This window comes from Ixodes scapularis, unplaced genomic scaffold (genome assembly GCF_016920785.2).
Source record: "Ixodes scapularis isolate PalLabHiFi unplaced genomic scaffold, ASM1692078v2 PGA_scaffold9__187_contigs__length_104089568, whole genome shotgun sequence".
In the NCBI taxonomy this organism is placed as follows: domain Eukaryota; kingdom Metazoa; phylum Arthropoda; class Arachnida; order Ixodida; family Ixodidae; genus Ixodes; species Ixodes scapularis.
The window spans coordinates 10,652,692-10,671,507 of NW_024609884.1; the positions used below are offsets into that span (position 1 = coordinate 10,652,692).

The 18,816-nt window shown below is 45.2% G+C and overlaps 1 protein-coding gene and 1 pseudogene across 1 annotated transcript in view; one reads left to right on the forward strand and one right to left on the reverse strand.

Annotated features, from left to right (window-relative positions):
- Positions 1–14,719, reverse strand: part of LOC8031940 — a 91,658-nt gene extending 76,939 nt beyond the window's left edge. The window contains exon 1 of the mRNA XM_042287181.1: positions 14,382–14,719. The gene's annotated coding sequence lies outside the window, so the exon portion shown is untranslated. The remainder of the gene's footprint in view (positions 1–14,381) is intronic.
- LOC120842664 lies at positions 1,846–2,478 on the forward strand (annotated as a pseudogene).
- Positions 14,720–18,816: the final 4,097 nt, after the last annotated feature.

Sequence of the window (18,816 nt, forward strand, 5' to 3'; positions counted from 1 at the left end):
ACTTAAATACCTTCCCTGCCCACCGTGTATCATCCATTTCAGTCAGCCTTTGTTCAAATTTCAACTTACTAATTGCCTCCCTGCTCTCAAAAAACGCCCAGCTCATGTCCCCCTATGCTCCCTCATTTGGTATCTTTCCATGTGCTCCTAGTGACAATCTGCCTACGCTTCTTTCTCGAATTTCTAATCCTGATTGAACCTCTGATTTCATGCACAGTACCCCGTTGCCAAAAGACAATCCTGGTACCATAACTCATTTTCATATACTTCTGACCACTTCATACCTATTATAGTTCCATAGTGCCTTGAGCTTCATAATAGATGCATTTGTTTTCACTTTTCTAATTATAGTCTCTTCATGTTCCTCTGGATATTTTCTTCCCTCATTGAGCGTCTCCTCTTGCCCTTCGTCTTGTTCGCGCTGTTTTTAATTTCTTCAGTAAGCAGAGCCAGACCTCCCAGATATTTCTATTTCCTACATGGTCTATTACAATGTCTTGTATCCTCAGAGGTTCCCTCTTTTCGTCGTTAAACACCATTACTCCAGACTTGTGACTACTAAAACGCATGCCCGATGTGTTTCCTTCCTCTCCAGATATTTCAGATAGTTCCTGTAATGTATCCTGGTTATCTGCCATAAGTACTATGTCGTCCGCATACATCGGTCCTGGTATTACCTGTATTCCGTTTCTCCCTCCTTCCATATAACTCACATCAAACCCAAAGTTGCACTGCTCTAATTTCTTTTACATTTTAGTGAGATACATCATGAAGAGCAGAGGTGACATTGGACAGCCTTGCCTGGGTCCTCTTTTCATTGCTGCGGGTTGTGTAGTTTCTGCTTCCCATGTTATAAGTACCTTATTGCCTCTGTACGCCTGCTGAAGAAACCTAACCAAATTTTTGTCTAAGTTATACTCCTTCAGCTGACCCCAGAGTGTTTCCTGCCTCACATTATTGTGCGCTCCCTTAATGTCCAAATAAGCTAACCATAAAAGTGTTTGGTTCTTCATTGCTATACATTGTGTGGTGACGAATAAGTTATCTTCCAAACTTCTATCTCTTCGAAATCCATTTTGGAGATCACCCAGCATTTGCATCTCTTCTGTCAATTCCTCCATCCTCCGCTTTACTAACTGCATAGCTGATCTCTGCAGAACTGACGTTACCGTTATTGGGGGATATGACTTAATGTTGTCTTTGTTCCCTCTGCCTTTATATAGTAATCTCATTCTACTTAGCTTGCAATCATTGGGCACGTCTCCTCCCATGATTATTTGATTGATCACACGTCGTAACTTCCGCTTGCTTGTTTTTCCATCAATCTACGTGGAAAAACCGAATAGCACATGTCCCGTTTTCTGGAAATGCATACAATGTGCTGTTTGCTTTCAAAAACGGGAACTTAATTTTAGTGTCCTAATGAGTTCCAGGGGTATGTCGTCCGGGCCTGTCGCTGTACCTGCTGGAACCTAAAGGCTCGTTCACACATTTACAACCGAGTCTCGGTTCTGAATGTGTCGTAGTCGGTTGCAGATGTGTGAACGGCGCTTTACTTTCTGTCTTATCCCATTCTCTTGTGGTCGTCTCCATTGTTATACAAGTCTGCTCCTCCTCTACTACACTGCTATCCACTGTCCCCCCTCTGCTCAAGCTGGGAGAAAGCCTCTTCGATTGTCTGCCTAATCTATTTCCGTGTCTCTTCCCTTCTCTATCTCTCCTCCCTTCCTGTGTGATCTGTAAGCGTTGGAATCCCTCGAATTTCTGAAGCAAAGTGGTCCGAGATGTCGCCAAATACTTTACTGTTTCACGAACCCCCTCTCCACCCTCCACCCTCTTCCTTTTATGGCGTGGCAGAACATGATCGGCGTCCTCGCTCTTTTTATTTAGCGCCCTGCCGGCATGTCAGGCTCCAAGGCGACCTGTCTCCAGGTGCGGACTGTTCCTTCAAAGGAGGAAGGACCCGGAGGCGTTCGGCGGCCGTCGGTGGCGAGGGTGGGGTTCGGCCTTGGGGCACGTCAGGCCCAGGTAAATGTGATCAAGCGAAGCCACCGCCGCCACTGCGGCTTCGCGGAAGAGGGTCGCAGCGGAGGCATTTGCCTAATTCAATTAGACGAGCTCCACCATTTTTTTTCCCTCTCTCTCTCTCTCTTTTTTTTCTTTTTTCTTTTTAATTTCATACGGGTCAGAGGAGACTTCCGAGAAATCGCGGCAAAGACACTTTCTTCTGTGTCGCACCGACGGAGGCGAAGCGGTCGGAGGCGTTCGCCCGAAGGGGTTCTTTCTTTGCCCGATAGAACTTGATTCCGTACGTGCAAACCGTCCCCTTGTTTTTTTTTTTTTTTTCCTCCCTTGTGTTTTTTTCCAACTTGTACTTTTGGAATTCAATATTCGATGACTGCAGCTCATCTTTTTTGGAACTCACAAAAAAAAAAAAAAAACTATATTTTTATATTAATCCCATTCAAAGAAACCTGAACCTCGAAGCAAGATTGTTCGCCGAATCCACATCTGAAGAATTCCGCATAATACGTTTGTTTAAAAAAAAGAAAAAAAAAAAAAAAAAAAAAAGAGCCGAGGTTGTTATTTTCAACGAGCCGACTGTAAACTCGGAAATCATGTATTCTTTTAAAAATATTACTCGTACGATCTCGAGGCACCCAGATGGAACGAGTACGACGAGCCCTTGCAAAAAACACAACAATTCATTTCTTTTTTTACTGACACTGATGAATGTTATTGATGACGTACTTGTTTGACTTGCCAATTTCTGCCCTTCCCGTTTTTATCACGGCTTGCGTGTACAACATAAAAGAAAGAGCCAATAGATGCGCCTATAAAAGAAAATGCAGCGTTCCTTTTCTTCTTCGGCGTCCCGCACAGCTCTTTTTTAATACCTTACGGCGCCATTAGCAGACCACTCTAACCGTTCAAACGGCAGAACACTTTCTTTTTTTTAAGCCTTATTGAGTTCTTTCGCAGTTTCCTTTGAAGTTTTCCTTTCATTTAAGGTGCTCTTACTGAAATTACTTCTTCTCGAAATACGGTCCAAGCCTGAAAGATCGACGCCAACCGTTCCGTCCGTGTGTCGAACGATTGGGCGAGAAACACGACCCTATATAGCTCCGCTCTCCCTCCCCCCTGTGTCCCCGTAATCTATATTATGGGCGTTCCATTCCGCCCATGTATGCCCGGAACAAAGAGCGATCGGGACGGCGAGTACAAAGTAAGCACACATATAAGCGGCTGTCTATGCGTCACTCGCTCCGGACACCTCGAGCCAGCGCCGCCCGTCGTGTAAACGCACAAACACCTCAAAAAAACAAAAAAAGGAAACCTTGGTTTTACTGAACACTGACAGTTATGATCATGCTTCCTCTTTCGTGATTGGTTCTTCGGTGCTCTTATCCCCTCTAACGCTGCAATCTCATTGGCTGAGATAGGGGTATGACGCGAGGGACTTATTCCTAGGCTCGCCCTGCGTTTGTGAAGCTTCTTAACGGGTGATCAGAGTGACTTGGAGGTTCGAGCGGGAGAAGCGGTATTTCGTTTCGTCTACGACTGCGTGCGTCGGTTGAATCAGGAAGGCACGCATTTACGATCCTGTTTTGACTTTTGAGGCGCGCGCTATATTTTTCGCGTTATAATCGAACGTCTTGAATGCTGAATTATCACGCAAGTAAAGCAACGGACAGAAAGAGAGAGAAACAAAAATTCACCTGACGGTTTCAGCGTATTCAGCGTATTCACATGATTATTGCCGTCAAAATTTTGAACGGCGATGGTGAAAGAGGTTATTATATATATATATATATATATATATATATATATATATATATATATATATATATATATATATATATATATCATTTCATTCTAAATTTCGCATGTTTTTCTACTGAACTAGAATTATTTAAACCAAATATAAATATTTTTATCATTTTTATTGAAATTTTCCCTCTCTCACAAAAACTGTTGGCTGCATGTTTTTAATTCTAGCTTAGTACTTTTTAACGCCTACGTAGGTGGCAGGAATGAAATATCAATCCTCTGTAATGCCAGGTTAAGGAAATATTGTACCTATGTACTGAAAAACACTGTTTTTAGATAAGTAAGTTTAAATTAAAGAGAAAAAAAAAAAGAACAGGAGAATAACAAATTGCTATTGGCACCAACACCCCCAGAGTCATTTATTCAATAGTCGCCAGTTTGGTAGTCATTCTTAGACTCATATCTTCGCTTTTCGGCTTCTCGCCTTGCTTGCCGGGCCTCTTTTGTGACCTTTCGTGCCGCTCGGTCCGCAGAATGTATTCGACTGACGTCAACTTCCCTCAGTCACTTGACGGTGTACCACCCAGGGTTCATTCCACAGGACTTCAAAATATTGGCTCGGGCGATGATACCACCAATAAATGAAAGAACAGCATTCGATGTCGCCATTTTGTCGTTAAAATTTAGGTGCTTGCAAGTAAACGCGTGAAGAAAATATGCACAACTTCTCGGGATTGTCTTGGTTAAAAAAGAGTTATGCAATAGTTACCAGATCATTTTTACGATAGAGTTCCTTCCGGGCACGCTTATAGATCTAGTGTTAATTTTTTTATATATATTTATTGATAAACAAGAAACGTATCCCATCGTATCCCCAAAACTGGTCACCTGCAACTTGCTTTTGGAAAAAAAGTGTTTTTCAGCCAGAAATATGGCTTTCTAAGAACTGTGTGACAATGGAAAATGTGCAGAAAGAAATGAACGTTTCAAAATGCAAAACCAAAATCTAATTTTTTTTTTTTTTTTAATTTTGCTTACCCTGTGCTTTTAAATGCGGTAGCTTTGTTGGGTGGGTGGTGCCTAGGGTAGGATGACCCTTATAGTCGGTGAGAGGTTAAGAGTGAAGTGGAAGCTCCTCTTACTTTACTCTTAACCTGTCGTAGTGCTCTTAGTTCAGGTAGAGGTTAGGGCAGGGTTTCGTATGGAAACAGATTGCGTCACACCAGTGTTGCTTCGTGGCGCTGCGCGCGCTTCCCTTCAGCACAACCCGGGTACAGAGCCTTTGTGCCGAATTTTCTGGGTCACCAAGAGAGGGGAAGCGTGCTTTCATGCCCTTCCCACTCCTCGTTCCGCGCGCTCTTTCTACACCCTCTCCGCTCCGCGCGCTTTTTCACACCACCTGCTTCCGCTCCTCCCGTTCCTGCGGGCTAGGTCCGTAGCTCAGTCAGCTAATAAATATATTTTTAAAAAAAAGTAGCTCATCCAGCAGCGCACTTGGCTTCCACGCCGGTGACCGGGGTTCGACCCTAAAACTGATTGCCCCCCCCCCCCCCCCCCTATCGCCCTTTTTGTTTTTTTTCCAAGATTGTTTAGCGGTCACGGACTGACCCGGACCTACATATTAGCGAGTTTTAGTAGACCGTGTTTCCCGCTCCGCTAGGCCCCTCCGCTACCCGGAACTCTATACACCAACTCAACTCTCCTACGTCACGCCGCGGTGGTGGCGCGCCGAACGCACTTCCGGTCTGGGGCGGTGGGCAGAAGTCGCCGTGCCAGACATGCATTCCTGTGTTCCTTTGGAAGAAACGAGACAAAAAACCTGCCTTCTCGTCAAAATGCTGCGACGGGGGCTTTACCAAGAGAGTCTGGAAAGGTTTGAAGATCAGTTTTCATGTGTTCTTGCACCCTCCGTTCGTCCGAGAACGTGGATAGTAGCCGTGAAAAGGGCAAACCAGACGCTGTCAAACTACGATTGCGTGTGCGGGCAACACTTTGTGGTCGCCAGATGTATTTGCTTTGTTCCACATAAACGAGAGAAAACCGCCAAGTTGTCCGGACCACCCACGGGTTCAGTGCGTCTTCAAATTCACACGGCCGCCTGATCGTTCGAACTTTCGTCTGCTTTTTCAAACTTGTCTGCTTTTTGTCGTCTGCTAGTTCAAACAAAAGCGGCCCATAGACCAAACGTTGACCCGGTAATTGCAATAAGAAGTAATTGCAGGCCTCAAAAGACTTAAGTAGGCTCGATGTAAACAGTAGATACAAGATGTTGATCATTGGTACCGGTGGCCATCACCGACTTGTTTCGCTTGGTTTGTTCCCGTTTCCGATTTTCAATATCGACGTCGATCATCGCCGCTACCTTCTACACTTTTGCAGCACGAGCGACGTCACGTCCGAAAATAGCTAGAAGAATCTCACCATGGTTTTGGCGTCCATTCTGCGGCGTTCACGCGAATGAATCGCCGCACGTCAAATTATTTACGGAAAGTTTAGCGGCGTAACGAGAACCGATAATTTCGCTCAGGCGATTAAAGTGGTTAGAAAGACATTGCGATGACGACGTAGAATCGACAATTCCAACCCGAAAAAGAGTATGCAGACTCACACAAATGCCGAAAACGTGACAATCGAATGGTTTGTTGACGCGGGACGCAGTGCTTCTTGCCCGTACTCCATTGCGCATGCGTTCGAACTGTCGTCTGCTCTTTCAAACTTGGCTGCTTTTTGTCGTCATCTCGTTCAAACGACAGCGGCCCGTAAACCAAACGTTGTGAAACCAAACGTTGTGAAAGAACTAAGTGCAGGCCTCAAAACAGTTTTGAAGGTTGGTTGGGGTAAGTATAGGGCTAAGTGTAAACAGATACAAGAAGATGTTGATCATTGTTACCAGTGGCCATCACCGACTTCTAATGCCCGATCCTACTTGCGGTTTTCAGTATCGACGTCCACCATCTCAGCTACGGTCCACGCTTTTGCAGTCCGAGCGAAGTCGCGACTGAAAATAGCGAGCAGAATCTCATCGTGGGAGCCAGGTTTTAGCGCCCATTCCGCGGCGTCCACGTGAAATGAATCGCCGCACGTCACATTATCCACGCAAAGTTTTGCCTCGATAGTTTTGCTGAAGCCGCACAAGTAGTCAGACATTGTTAGGAGGACGTAGAATCAACAATTCCAACGCGAAAAAGAGCACGGGGACTCCCACCAACGCCGACAACAACGCAATTCAATGGTTTGTTTATGGGCGACGGCGAACTTCTTGCCCACCATCCACCGCGCATGCGCGGCGCCGATGGCGTCCGCTAGGGGCGCTCCGGATTGTTTGTAAACATGAGTTGGTGTATAGCCAAGGCCATCGGCGCGCAGGCGCAGTGGCGGTTTCTTCATAGCGGAGGGCTAGCGGAGCTAAAAACACGGTCTACTAAAACTCCCTATTTCGTGCTCACGCGGGTCCTGAGGTAGGTCGGCCCTATAAAACTACCGCTTTAAAAAACACATTTAGCATAGACAAAGTGCTCTAAAACGTATCGTCATTACAAAAAAAACGAAGCGCAAGAAACCTTGTTTTAGCTTTTAATATGAGTGCGTCCTGTGATTCAGCCTTTGCACATCCGTATTCAGTACACGCTTTGTAGACGGATCTTTAAAATTAAGTTTTGCGCGTTGGAAAAAACAGGTACGCGAAATCTGTTTCCACACGTAGGTTATGCTCTCAGGCGGGCACAAAGTGGAACGGTAATCGTATCCGTCAATTTCTTAGTTAACTAAAATTCATTCACCAATTTCTTCATTGCTGTAATTATAGGGTATACGTGTATATTAGAAGGCGGTCGTATTCCAAGACTGTTTCATTTTGTAGAATTCTCGTAATGAGCCCGTGTTCCGAGATGTCCGTCTCCCAATTTGCCACTCAATCCGGCCGATTGAGTGGCAAGAGCGAAGATCGGCCCAAGACCCTCGCCGGTGTGACGCAGGTCGTCGCGCTCGGCATACTCCGGCAATTTATTCGCACGGGTGGGACATTCTTTACCGAAATCCAAAGTAGACAATGAGAAGCTGCTAACGCTAGTAAATGCCAACCACGTTTTGCACCGGAGTCACGCTCCATCAAAGCGACAAAGTTGGAAAGAGCATTTACTTGCGCTCATAAACGTTGCTTCCGGGAATAGAACGCTCTTCAAGATGAGTCGGAGACGCCTTAAGCAGCTGGTTTGGTGGAACAACTGACGGGAAGGAGCTCATGTTTAAGAAACAATGCACTAACTCATGAAATTCCCTTTACTTTACAGCGGGACAGCGAAACAGAGTTGGGATTTATTGCGGCTGAGACGACAACATCCTGCATTGACACGGCTTCAGCACGCGGGTCGTGCAGAGCAACAAGCCCGAGTCTGGTGCCATCGGGCTCGCCTGGGAAGTGCCTAAAACGCAGAAATAGAATGAAAAATGGAGACGAATACACAGCCTCCGGATGAAAACTGCGCGCAGATGCGTTCAATCAAATTACCGAAAGCTTCGCGGTAAAACGGTATTATACTGTGGTTGGTAATTTTTGTAAGAATAGTGGTGGATCACATCTGGAAATTAAACGAAAGACAATTTATTCCGCGTCACATAGAAGCGTGCAACTAATTGAACGTACCCTAGACAATCCAAGAATAAATAATTAAGTTTCCTATTCCGCCTAGATCCTAATGCTTTGCAAGCAATAAACATGTTTAGGAACAGAAATTATCGACCTACAAAGTCAATCAGCTTTTACGGCATTTTATTTTTGAATACATTGCACTTCTTTTTCCAATTAGCGTTTGCCTGTTTGATATATAATTGAGTTAAATAAAAAGAATCCTTTCTAGAAAAAAGGGTTTAATATATATATATATATATATATATATATATATAACGGGCATGGTGGCGGGAGGCCGAAGGCGTGGGTATAAAACTGAGAAGAAAAAACCCTTAGTGAAAAACAGCAACAACGGACGATTTAATCTTCGACGTTTCGGCCGGAGTCCGGCCTTCGTCATATATATATATATATATATATATATATATATATATATATATATATATATATATATATATATATATATATATATATATATATTTCTTAAGTTTATTTACATGTGGCAGGAGCGTAGAGAGTAATGGCAAGAAACACCATAAAAACACATTCGGTTCAATGAGGTGTCGACTAGTGTCGACCGTTACATAAAACACAGCCAAGCAGGAGCCATATGAACAAACAATAAAAATAAATCGTAAAAAAATATTTTTTTTTTATTTTGGGGAAGAAGGAAGATTAGCGAAGTTGTATATTACGGAGGGAATGAAGTAATGGCCGGCCGCAAGTCGGCAACCCAGAGTGGAAAGGCTGGAAAGGTTGCCACCATCTATGAGCGACGGCGGCAACCAGACAACCGGCTAGCCGGTTGTCTTTCGCTCATAGATGGCGCCGTCGCTCATAGATGGCAGTTGCTGTCCAGAGTTCTGTGTCATCATTTGTTTGCTGACAGACACGATCTTGGGGAAACTAGCCCTTAGCAGCTCCGTTCTAAAAGACGACTCGTGCGGCCAGTTGTTGCGCGAGCAGTTTGGCGCAATTGGTTCCTTCCGAGTTAACCGAGTCCGGTGACCTGGCACGAACCTCGGCGGACCAGGAAAAAGCGATAATAGAATTCACTCTAAAAACGTCCGTGCATCTACTTTCCCGCACAACACTCGGGAAGTCAATCACCGCAACTAACGGAGGCAGGTGAGCGAATGACGATGCGGAAACATATGTTTAGACCAAAACACGCAGTCTGAGTTGTGACATTAAGCACTGCAAAACGTCACGCTTGCATTGTTTAATGTCACAACTCAGACTGCGTTTTTTTGGTCTAAACATATGTTTCGGCATCGTCATTCGCTGATCTGCCCCCGTAAGTTGCGGTGATTGACTCTCCGAGTGTTGGTGCGGGAAAGTAGATGCACGGCCGTTTTTTAGAGTGCGTGTTCAAAATTTCGATAATCATGGTACCGCAGGTCCGCGGACCTATTTCAAGACGTTTGCCCACGTGATACACCACATTCCTCAGATCCGCGGACTCGTCCCTGTACACGTTCCTTTGGTCCGCGGACAAGCTCTTGAGTTTTGCATGTTTTTTGTTGTTGTTTTTTTTCGCCTGGAACATGGCGGATTTCGAATCGCAGGAAATGTGACGTTACCGATTTTGTAGGAACTTGTCCAGGTTCCGAGAATTTTAAGAAATGGAAGGGTCTTAGCATACGACCGCCTTGACGTTTCCAATACACACACGGACCATAATTACAGTACTTAAAATGTTGAATAATCATATTTAGTCGTCAGTAATTGACGACTACGATTGCCGTTCCATTTCGTGTCCGCCTGAGAGCATATCCTAGGTGAAAGACGAAATTCGGGTACCTTCCATAGTTGTTTTTCATTGTTTTTAACGTGCAAAACTTAATCTTGAGCTCCCTGTATAAAACTACTTACGAGCATGTGTCTTCGTTGGTATTATAATTGATCGCTGTTTTTTAACTAATTATGTAGAGTACTACACGAGACAAGAAGAAATTTAAACATCTGCGTCGCAGGTTTTCGGCCTTTATGACGAACACGAGATTACAAAAATTTCGTCAGAAAAGGTTGACGTGACGGCACTGTGCTTACGTGAATTGTATGTATCAGTTATTTTTTTATTATTGTTTGCACACGTGGTTTAGGAAGAAATGAAAAGATAAACACCGAAAACAGTCTCATAATCGAAACTCCGAGACAATCAAAATAAAATACCGAACAGCACGAAACAATTTTTTTTTCTTGTTTGAGGGCTTAGATTATGGTGTTTCTCAACCGGCTCGCCTGTGCACTTTCTCCTCTTGAAAAAGACACGTTGTTTATTTTATTTTTATTTTTTTTTTAATCTTTTGTTTTGCCTAAAAGTGTCTAAAGAACTTCTTATAGTCGAGTGAAAGGAGTTTCATCTTAAATGACGCGAAGCCATCTTTGCTTCTTTTATCGTCTGGTTGCGAAATGTAAAGTTGAATGAAGTATATGAATGAGCGTCACGAACGCACTATATGTGACAGCCGCGACGTCTTGAAGGAAAACACATAATGATAAACTTGATAAACAGATAATGATAAACTTCTAGGATCACGAATATCAAAATTGTTATTTTTTCAACTTGATGCGCCCTACACGAGCTTTCGCAATAGCGCCATTTGGTAGCGCTGAAGCCTCCCCTGCCCTGCGTAAGGAGCAAATTAGAGGGGAACTGTGACGCCATCTTCAGAGATCTCGACAAACTCTGCGCCTTCCACGAGTCTTTCTTTCCCGTGCGGTCGACAAACGTGTTTGCGGTTTCGTCCCTTTCTGCTCCCGTCGTAGATTAACGTATTCGTTAAGAGGACAGTTAGTTGGCCTTCGCGCTTCGCTTCAAATAAAATGCGTGTAACTATATACGACTACGGCTGGCGTGTTTCGCGGCCTATTCGGCCCGTGCACTTGTGCGACGTTATCGGGCAGAAATCGAGAGACAACTTTCGAGGGTGCGGTAAGCTCACCGGTCGGAGCTGCGCTCCGGACGCTGTATAGTAGTGGAACTGCAAGCCTGCCAAGGATAACTTTGGCAGGCTTGCAGCAGTTGCTGCACGCGCTGGCCGGCCAAAAACCGAATTTTGCGTCCAGTGGTTGTTTATATTTACTTGTTTCTTCGCATTTAGTATTATTTTGGGGGCAGGTTTTTTTTTTTTTGGCTGTCCTATTCGAATTCACCAGATAAATTACGCTTAAAGTAACTTCTAGCTTACTGAAACAAAGTTTATCCTCGTTTTTCTTTAGTCCAATTTTTTTTTTCGCGCCATCGGGGAGAACATGGAGATATCGCAGTAGGTATATCGATAACGCTCGGGATACATCCAGCAGATTCGACCTAGCCGAGCTATGCTTGTGTTTTAAAGTTCCTATTGCCTTTTTTAAAGTTTATTTTAAGTTAACAAGCGTTTCTGGAGGTTAGGCACATGACGTCAAATGCGCGACGGCAAACAAAACGTAGTCGCGCCATTTCTTTATACTTCTTCCTACTGTTTTTGCGTCGTTAAACTACGTCATACAGACAAAAAAAAAAAAGTGCGTCGTCTTGACCCGGAGAGACGGCTTTAGCGGTCGGTGATTTAAATTCTTTCGGCGAGCCGCTCTAAAACCGCGCACATTCTCGCAGCCGCACCCTGTATATACTTTTGTGTGGAGGATATCGACGCCGTTTACTACGCTTCCTCGTGAATTAAACAAACACACACACAAAAAAAAACGCCTCGACTAAAAAAAAACACACACACACACATTTTGCAACTCAAGAACGGCATTATGAAACCCCACTTAAAGCTCGTCCTGGATTGGTCAGAGAGCACTTGTGGGCGGCAAAGAGGGCTCTAAAATGTCCCTCTTGAGCTGCAAAAAAAAAAAAAAAAAGAAGCCCAATTTTTTTTTTTTTTTTTTTTTGTAGGCACTGTTTTTTGTTTTTTTTAAGACGTGTAGTAATATAGTTCAATATATACCGAAAAATAAGATAGGTCGCCGTTTAATGAACTCTGGGGAATTGGGTCTATCAAAAAGATAAACACCGAAAAAAGTATCTTACTTTCTGGTCGTATAATTGAGAGAGCGAGGCTAATTATACGTTTTCTCTCCTCTCTCTCTCTCGTTGAAAGGCAAGATTGTAACGATCGGAGTCGTTTGAAATATTTTTTTTTTCTCATTCGCAAATTAGGTCTCCAACTGAAGAAAATGCAAGTCCTCGCGGAGTTCCGCAGCGAAGGGGAACAAACAATCCGAAGCTAGCACGAACGAGCGAGGGATCAAAGAGGTTTTTCCATCTCATTTCTTTTTTTTTTTTTTTTTCTCTCTTGGAACCGAAATGTTGTTTTAAATAGTGTACTCATTGTGAGCACTGGGTTAGAGGATCAAATTCGGTTTAAGTTAATGATGCCCTTTCTCCGCAAAAAATAAAAACAAAAAAACGAAGCGCCGTCGTTGTGTTTGCAGTAGCTGTGTCACGCAGTGTGCGTGCGTACTCCCAATATGGCTTATTACGTCCGAAAACGTCCGGTGTTTTTTTTTTTCAGCCCGGCCGAAACACAGCGAAGATGGATCACGCGGCCGAACCCGCGCGTGCGGGTTTCAGCGTAAGAGACGAGCGTCCGTGAACCGCAGGGCCCCGCTTTGAACCGGTGCCATCGTGGCAGGCCGCGTCACCCGAGTCACACGCACGTATACGACACACGCTCGTCTTGATCAATTGCTTGGTGAACGGCCGACGCGGAAACTTGGCAGAAAAGCAACGTCGCCGCGTGCGCACATTCTGGCCGGGGTCGTTTTTAAACCGCGGTTCCGTCCGTCCGTCGTGCCCTAGCTGCCTTCATGTACCGACCGGTTCCGCATTCGGCGCCGAGATTACACATTGTGACGTTGTTGCGTGCGTTTCCGGATGTACATACACTTGTTATTGTTTTTTGCTGCCTTGTCTTCCGTATCGCGTTCTGGGTTCAAGACCCCCCGAAGCAGTCGAAAGTATAAAGGTCACTGCGAAGGTCCGCGGTGCGTGCGGACTGAGTCAAGGGGTATGCGTGATCATGTTTCGTTTCGGTGCCTCTGTGCAGGGTGAGAGACTAGTTTAAGGGATCAGGGCGAAAACGAAGAACGAGATGACATGACGGGGCACATATTTCGGCGATTAGGGACAAAACAAAGAACGTCACTCAAGAGCCAGACCTAGCGAAAAGAGACAGTTAAGGGCAGGTAATCACCGCAGCAGCTACCTGCCCTTACCTGAATATACTCCCTGGACATATTTATTTTTTAAATATTTATTTGTTTTGTTTTCTTTTTGTCAGCCGTCTTAGCGAACCGCGTATCTACTCAGAAATTACTTGGCACGATTTGTAGCGACGAGCGCGCCGCCGCCAGTTCAACAAGTTCACGCGCAAAATGTAAAATACAGAAAGAAATCGCTCGAGTGAATTGTTTTACGTTGACGTAGTACACAGTCTCTCAAATTGCACTTCGAATAGAGATGCTCACCTACTTCTAGTATGCATATAGCCTGTGTGCATGGGCTTCACGCCAGCCAGCCGCAACGCCGAAACGCTGCCTGTAAAGCTAACTTCTCCCCTTCACTCCCGCGCACGCGGGGAGGTCAACGTTCAAGATCAATCCGACTTGGAATCGGCTGGAGCGGGCTCAGCTGCACCTCGTTGTCGCGCGGCGATAGCAAACAATTCAAGAGTTGCGTGACTCACGGACAACGCAACTCTTCAAATGTTTGCTGTTGTTTTCTTCGTATTTTTTCCCCCTTGTGCGCCCGAGTGGAAAACGCATTTTCAGCAAACACGAAGAGATTGGTCAGCGAGCGTGACTCGGGACGGCAAGACGGCGAGCCGAGTCCCTTCACTGCGTCGTTGCCGACACAAACTGCTAATTTGGGTCCGGGAACGAGAAGGCCTGGTCCCGAAAAGATGTCGCCCGCAAAAGACACCAACAGACATCGAAAGGAACGCCACAAAGGACGGCCTGAATGCGTCCGAACACGATTTGCACTTACCCTTAGCAGGAGACGGACATGTTGACGAGGCCGGTGCACGACACTCATCCGCGAGCTCTCGAATCGTTCGGCGCCGACGAAAGCGGTCTTTGTCAGAGCCGACTCTCTCCGCCGCATAACCTGGACTCAGCGGTATCTTCGTGATCGATTATGACCACCCGTGGTGGTACGAAACAAAGAAAGAAAACAAGAAAGGAAGGAGAAGAGAGAGAAAGAAAAAAGAAAAACCAAAGCGCTAAACGAACGGTACCTTTTCTGTTCGGGAACAAAAGAAACGGCGAAAAACTGAAAAAAGAACGGGAGAAGCGTCTGCATCCAGCCAGGTTCGCAGACGGACTGGGGGGAGAAACGGAGGATCGTCTGCTGCACTGAGGTCGGCTGCTTCTGGGAAAGCGGGGTTTCCGTCGCCATGGCGACCGTCGCCCGGGTACGCGGCGCTCAACCGCCTGTTGCCAGGGTGACGTAGTGGGTGAGAAGGGAGTTCCCGGATGATGGTTGTCATGACTACGCGGCAACGCGCGCTGGCGCCCGGTCGAGCGCCGGCGGCCGGGCGAAGATAAGGCGAGTGACTCGGGACGCCTGCAGTGAAGTGAGTAATGTGCCTACAGTAAAGACATACAGGTTGCGGTGCGTCGCGACAGCTTAGCGTCAAGCACCCAGAGTCTGCGAAAACGTGACGACAAATGGCTCTGCATGTAGAGAACGATAGAGTGGCATGTGCTCTAACAAACGAACGGCGGCGCTGCCTGGTGCCTCCAGCGGTTTAAAGTTCCACGATGCGGGTGACGCCGTCTGGCGACAATTTTGTTACCATATCAAGTGCGCAAAAACGTGACGGGAGGTGGTGCTGGCGTGCAAATAATCTCAGCACCGCCTAGTTGCACTACCGGCTTCCTAGTTGATGCGGAGATCCATACTCTACTCGAGGTTTATAAGTGTGTTCGTGAGATACGACCAGATGTGGTTAACTCGCGGGTTTATTTCATCGAAGTCACATAATCGACTTCTCCATTGCGTAACACGGCGTAAAAAAAGAAAGAAGAATATGCCGGCGCTCATAAATTTCTCTCTGCGTTCAATATAAGCGAGGCTTATTTTGACAGTTCCTTGCTTTTCGTTATTATGTGCTCTCACTACGTCGTGCCAAAGCACGAGTATGAGAGGAGATGTGCAGCAGTTTTATTTCGGAAGCTATAAAAAATTACAGCACCTGGCGGCCAACACGTGACGCTGTAGAACGGCGCTTTAAAACCTGCTTACTTGAATCGTCAATAAATTCCTCAGATGCTCGCACCAATTGGTGATCATAAGAGCGGCGATGGCCTGTTGCGACATTTTATTTTATTTATTTATTCTTTTTGTTTGTAGGAGAAAACAAACAAACTAAAAGTTAGGGTGACAGTCCGCAGTATACTGCGCCACTGAGAGCGCATTAGGAAATCAGAACGGAACCCGTTTGTAATTAATATCTACTTCTTGGGGATCAAATAAAAGAATTGGTGCAGTCTTTGCTGCGTACCCGGCTGGATAGTCCGAAAACTTAGTTATCCGAGGTGTTTAATTATAGGCATAATAAACGTGTTAAAAAGAAACGAGCACGAGCTTAGCGTACAGGTTCGAAAAGTCAAGAAATTCAAACACTCCGTACTTGAAATTAACTTAATCCCAAGACTTTGTACTTATTGGTCACGTGACCGCCTGTGAACAATTATTACCAAGCTTTATGTTGTTGTTGTTTTTTTTTCTTTTTTTTTTAAGCAATTGTATTCACTATTCGTATTTTTTACACTGAACACATTATGAGAGAGCCACCACAAAAGTTGCGTGGCCACTGAAAGTTGGAGGCAGGTTTCCTTGCAATGCAAGCCGGTCGTGCAGTGAAGAAAGGCTGGTCGACCGGTTTTGTTTTCACTCCGTGTACAGCGAGTGAAAAAACTACATAGCTTTCCACTCGATCTATTTGGCTATACTGCATTTCACGCATTGCTAATTATGGTACCTCGTGCTGCATGGTCGTTTCGCTCAGCCTCTACCTGCGCTAAAAGCTAGCTTCGTTCGAATCCTACTTCAGGTATACGTGGTACGTGAAGGAGAGCGGTCGAATGAAAAAGTAGCACCAACTCTTCAAACTTTCTTCATCTCAGTTGCGATCGGTTAATAGGGGGTACACAAATCTCATGAAGGCATAAAAGTTCGCCGTGTTAAGATTTGCAGCGCTGATCGCTTTTTTTGAGTAGGAAACATGAAAGAGAGAGAAACTATGTATAATGCGTTTAAGAAAATTGTGCAAGTTAGAAAGGTACGTGACTACGTGACAAACACACACAATAATGAAAATAAAAAAAAAAAAAAGAAACTATTTAGAGCTGTTTGAAATGTTTCCTCGGGGCATTCCATACGCGGTACTGACTTACGGCACTTGGAGTGGCTTGCATTCGGTATCTAAGCTGAAAAAAAAAAAAAAAAAAAAACGGTTATGGGTTAATGAAAAGCTGCTATGGGCTGCAGAACCGGGGCTCATTTGTACGTGCACTACTAGTATATTTGGGGAGGGGTGCCGCTGCGTGCATTGCAGGCAGCCGTCCTCCAATATACTATACTGCACGCACAAGGAAACGAGCTCGATCGATCGCGAGGGTCAAATCTAACTTCTAGAAAAAATGGCTCTCTACAAGTTCCGTTTGACCTAGAAAGACGCAGATTTCTGAACAGAAAAGAGAGTAAACAAAATACTGTAAAAATATAAAAAGAAGACGGTGGCATTGGCATTGGAACTTTTTATAGATTAAACATGCGAGTAGTTAACCAAAGCCTATAATTCATTGTAAATGTTGCACGCTTACCCTCGCTTTAATCCGCTTGCGGTTTAACTCGGAGAGGTCACGACTGACAAATTATTAACGGTGACATTATCTCTCGTCAGATTCGTTTCTAGATTAACTGGGAGAAACCTCGATTAATAAATTGTAAACAGTGCCATTATTTCTCGTCGCCGTCTCAGAAGTAGTGGCTGGAAAAAATGGCAGACACAAACACCCGTCAATACAGACAACACTGAAACTAGAGTGTTGAATTTGTAAAACTGTTCTTTTTTTATGTATTATTAGGGTCTGAGGGCATGTAACAAACGAAGCGAGCAGAAAAAAGACAGAGACAAAAATAAGCAGAAGCAAATTAGCTCATGTGACTCACTGCGGTAATAATTTGTCATGGAGTTTCGTACGTTAGGATCATTGACCAGCACGACCAACCCCAGGTTCCGAATCTATATCAGCTTTATACTGGTCAGAATCTCTTCCTGATTCCCGGGTTTACAGTGTTTGCTCGAGTTCTCTCGCACTTCTACCCGGATAAGTTAGAAGACCCTTCGGCTGACCCGTCTCTATTCTTTGTTTGTTTGTGGGTCTGTGCGCGCGCATTTGCGTGGGCCCATGCGAGTGTGTGTGTGTATGTGTGTGTGTGTGTATACATATGTGCCCGCCTGTCTGGTCATTCGTACGGTGACCAACCAAGTATAAGTTCTTAATATGCCGAAATCAATTCAACGCGAGATGTGATTTTGTATACGATGTTGTCGAGGAAAAAAACAACAACGATTGGTTTCTTTTAATTATTTTTTTATTGTAGGCATTTAACGGGCGATGTAATGTCATGCCCTTTTGGTGATCCCACTGACGCGCGCTGCGTTGTCAACTTCCCAGGTGCCAACCATATGCGAGGTTGTCCGCGCAGAAGTGTCCTCCCACAGGAGGTGATGCGTTTTCGCCCCGTCTTTCTGGTGTACCGCGAGTCGTGAAGTGCGATGTATAATCCGTCATCTATCAGGTTTCTCTCGTGAGGGCGGGGATGCGTACGCCTGCGATAACCACAATCAAGAATGAGAAAGTTAGCGAGTGAAAGAGTTGAGCGATTAAGTTCGTTCGCAAACAATGAAAGGCGAAAAGTCAGTCGCGCTATACTCGACTCGCCGCTAAACTGGCAGGGCGATGCAAGCTATGTGTACGCGATAGCACAACGAATCAACCGCCTGCCTCTCATCTCCTGGCGTGACTCTCTGTGCGTGAGTGCGGGCGAGAGCGTGATCACGTGATCAAAACTCGACGGATGACTGCCCCACGAGCGCGTATATTCCCGCCGCTTTGTCAGCTTAGCTGCGAACAAAATACCGAGCCCCATAAGGCCGCGAGGCTGCACTTGTCAGTTAAAGTGGCGTCGCTGTAGTCGATCTGTATATATATTGTTGGGGTTCGTATAGCATTGTTTTGACGGCGCGTTTTCGAGCTTCACGCCTCCCGATGAGGAGATATAAAAACACGGATTTGTGCGATGATAGTCTCGGGCGCGCCAGTTTTAGCGGCGGGAAAAATACCGCAGCGGCATAATCCCTATTCTGCATCCCAGGGTGCTTTATCAAATAAACATTGAGGTGATGCTA